The following is a 3,891-nucleotide window of genomic DNA, read 5'->3' on the forward strand; positions in this document are numbered from 1 at the left end:
TCATACATGACATTTCACGTGTTTCAATGCCATTCTCCCAAAACTTCCCACCCTCTCCCTCTCCCACAGAGTCCATAAGACTGCTCCATACATCAGTGTCTCTTTTGCTGTCTCGTATACAGGGTTATCATTACCATCTTTCTAAATTCCATATATATGTGTTAGTATACTGTATTTATGTTTTTCCTTCTGGCTTACTTCACTCTGTATAATAGGCTCCAGTTTCATCCACCTCATTAGAACTGATTCAAATGTATTCTTTTTAATGGCTGAGTAATACTCCATTGTGTATATGTACCACAGCTTTCTTATCCATTCATCTGCAGATGGACATCTAGGTTGCTTCCATGTCCTGGCTATTATAAACAGTGCTGCGATGAACATTGGGGTACACGTGTCTCTTTCCCTTCTGGTTTCCTCAGTGTGTATGCCAAGCAGTGGGATTGCTGGATCATAAGGCAGTTCTATTTCCAGTTTTTTAAGGAATCTCCACACTGTTCTCCATAGTGGCTGTACTAGTTTGCATTCCCACCAACAGTGTAAGAGGGTTCCCTTTTCTCCACACCCTCTCCAGCATTTATTATTTGTAGACTTTTGGATCGCAGCCATTCTGACTGGCGTGAAATGGTACCTCATAGTGGTTTTGATTTGCATTTCTCTGATAAGGAGTGATGTTGAGCATCTTTTCATGTGTTTGTTAGCCATCTGTATGTCTTCTTTGGAGAAATGTCTATTTAGATCTTTGGCCCATTTTTTGATTGGGTCATTTATTTTTCTGGAGTTGAGCTGTAGGAGTTGCTTGTATGTTTTTGAGATTAGTTGTTTGTCAGTTGCTTCATTTGCTATTATGTTCTCCCATTCTGAAGGCTGTCTTTTCACCTTGCTAATAGTTTCCTTTGATGTGCAGAAGCTTTTAATTTTAATTAGGTCCCATTTGTTTATTTTTGCTTTTATTTCCAATATTCTGGGAGGTGGGTCATAGAGGATCCTGCTGTGATGTATGTCAGAGAGTGTTTTGCCTATGTTCTCCTCTAGGAGTTTTATTGAATGAGTAAAGTTGTAATAGGTAACTAACATAACAGTAGATTTTATTTGTGCTTGTGTTAATCTGTGTACATCTGTATAAACGTATAGTTGCCTATCTTTGTACATTACCTTAAAAACTTTCTGTTCTCCATATTAACTTTGCATTTTTAGAACTTTTTAAATAAGGATTTCCTCTAGTTTAAAGATCTTTTTTTACTGAAAAACTGTGCAATAGTTATTTTTTATCCAATTTTTTGGAAGCTATATATTAATTGAATACAACTATGTTGAATTCAATGTGAAACATAATTTTGAAGAATAGTAAATATCAATTAACAAACACTATAGTTATCTTGAAAGGAAAAACACTCAGTAACATACTTTTTCCTAAAGGCAATTAAATATTTTCATATTTACCCCATAAGATCCATCAGAAACTGTTAAACTTCCCAACTTCCCTTTCAAATATTTATTTTGTCTCTTATAAAGTAGAGAGCAATAATAAACAGAGAAGAATAAAAGAACACACGAACTCCTCCTAGGTTTATGGTCTGGGGAATAAGGCATATTCTTACCCATATTGAATGACAATTCACCAAGCATTCACTTATCATCTAATAGATTTCAGACACAGCAGACATCATGTCAGGCACCATGGTTAGTGAGAAAACACAGTTGAATAGTTTATGTATTTTGATTGCTACCAGGTGGATTCACCAGTGAATTCTGCATATTTCCCAAAACCCTCTGCTTACGATAAATTTTATTGACCGTGTCTTTCTTTCCAGTTAGAGCTGAGGGTTTAAATGTAAATTCTCATGAAAAAAGAAGTAACTCTTACCTGTGTGTGGCACCTGTCACCTTACAAGATACAAGACACACACCTAAGAGTTAAATGCAAGCTGCAACCTGACAAAGGAGGGCTTAGAAACACAGGGCACTGAGATACTAAGCAGAGGCACATGGAGCTGGAACCAGAATGAGAATCCAGATCTCATGGAGATAGCCCAGTGTTTTCACAGTGAACTACAGATCATGTGTTTCCCTATAGGTAATTTACAGGTTACAAGTACAAGGTGTCTGAAGAGATGGAAAGCATCACAGAGAAAATAAGAAAGTCATGAAATAAGGACTGGGGCAAAGTGCCAAGGACATGCTCCACAGTTCCAGTGACTGCTTTGTTTTTGTTCTAAGAAATTCAGACTATCATGCTATCATGATTAATAAGTAAAATTTTCAATTCCTTTGTAGGTAATTCAGGACCCAAGAACATATTGCTTCTTAAATGGAGCTCCTCACATCTCCCAACAACATGACTAAATTTCTTCTCTTGGGACTTACTCAGAATCCACAACTGCAGAAAATACTCTTTGTTGTCCTTTTGCCCATGTCCCTATTCATTGTGCTTGCCACCCTCCTCATAGTCATCACCATCTCCCTCAGCCCCACATTTTGAGTTCCCATGTACTTCTTTCTCACTCACTTGTCCTTCTTAGATGACTTCTTCACCTGTGTGAGCACACCCAAATTGATCACTGACCTGCTGCACCAGAGGAGAACCATGTCCTGGGGTGGCTGCCTGAGTCAGCTCTTTCTGGAGTACTTCCTGGGAGGAGTAGAGGTTATTGTCCTCATTGTCATGGCCTATGACCACTACGTGGCCATCTGCAAGCCTCTGCACTACACGACCATCAGGCAACAGGGGCTCTGCCAGCTCCTGGTGGTGGTGGCCTGGATCGGGGATATCCTGCATGCCACTGTGCAGATTCTTTTCATGGTAGACTGTGGCTCAAATGCCATTGGTCACTTTGTGTGTGATTTCTTCTCATTATAAAACTTGCCTGTAGCCACACCTACACGTTTGGACTCGTGGTGGCAGCTAACACATGGGGCATGACCTTGCTCATTTTCCTACTCCTTACCTCCTACACAATCATCCTGAGCTCCCTGAAGTCCCATGGCTCTGAAAGATTACACAAGGCCCTCTCTACATGTGGCTCCCACTTTACAGTAGTGGTGCTCTTTTTTGTCCCTTGTATATTCACCCATATACGTCCTGTGGCCACTTACCCTGCAGACAAGTGGGAGACCGTGTTCTATGCAATCCTGCATCCCATGTTAAATCCTATCAGTGAGAAATGCAGAGGTGAAAGTTGCCATGAGGAATTTGCTAAAGAGGAAAGTCACTTAGAATGTTCATGATGCCAATAAATTGATGATTTACATTGATAAATAGTATTGTTCTTATAGTAAATTTTGTTAGAGTGTAAGAAATTTTTCAGATCATTGACATAAACAGAAAAACTCAGAACAATTATTATTTATTTAATTATTTAGTATTCACATATTTTAGGCATTTTGATAACTTTTAATATACTTTCTAGAGAATTCAATGTTCATGTTCATAGCTCCAGATTAGGCAGTGGAAAGAATAACTATAAACCTCTTGTTTGATAACTGTAAAGTATTTTTTCTCCAAAGTCTTACATTTTATTTACTAAATTTTTCATATATGTTACTTGCATGAATTTTTTCCCCCCATAGGACACTGATCTCAAAATTCTTCTTTTTTTTTTTTTTTCCCAGACCGTGATAAAGCAAAAAGAGACTGAAATTCTTAGGCAGTTGCACAGGGAAGGGAGATTTGAATAAAGAAATCAAAGCTGAAACAGTGTTTTTATACTATGAATTGACCAAAAGCCAAAAGAGAGGCACCCACAGAAGGAGGAAATAATAATTCACAATCTAATCATTTTCTTGACATGAAAAATAAACCAGAAATGTTGAAGTTAGTCTTCATTTGCTCTTTTTTTTTTTAACTTTACAATATTGTATTGATTTTTACCATATATCAAAATGAATCTG

The 3,891-nt window shown here is 37.8% G+C and overlaps 1 pseudogene; it reads left to right on the plus strand.

Moving 5' to 3' along the window:
* The first annotated feature begins 2,311 nt into the window (after window positions 1-2,311).
* Window positions 2,312-3,217, plus strand: LOC104995133 (annotated as a pseudogene).
* The last annotated feature ends 674 nt before the right edge of the window (window positions 3,218-3,891 follow it).

Source organism: Bison bison, unplaced genomic scaffold (assembly GCF_000754665.1).
Source record: "Bison bison bison isolate TAMUID 2011002044 unplaced genomic scaffold, Bison_UMD1.0 scf7180017864277, whole genome shotgun sequence".
NCBI classification, from domain to species: domain Eukaryota; kingdom Metazoa; phylum Chordata; class Mammalia; order Artiodactyla; family Bovidae; genus Bison; species Bison bison.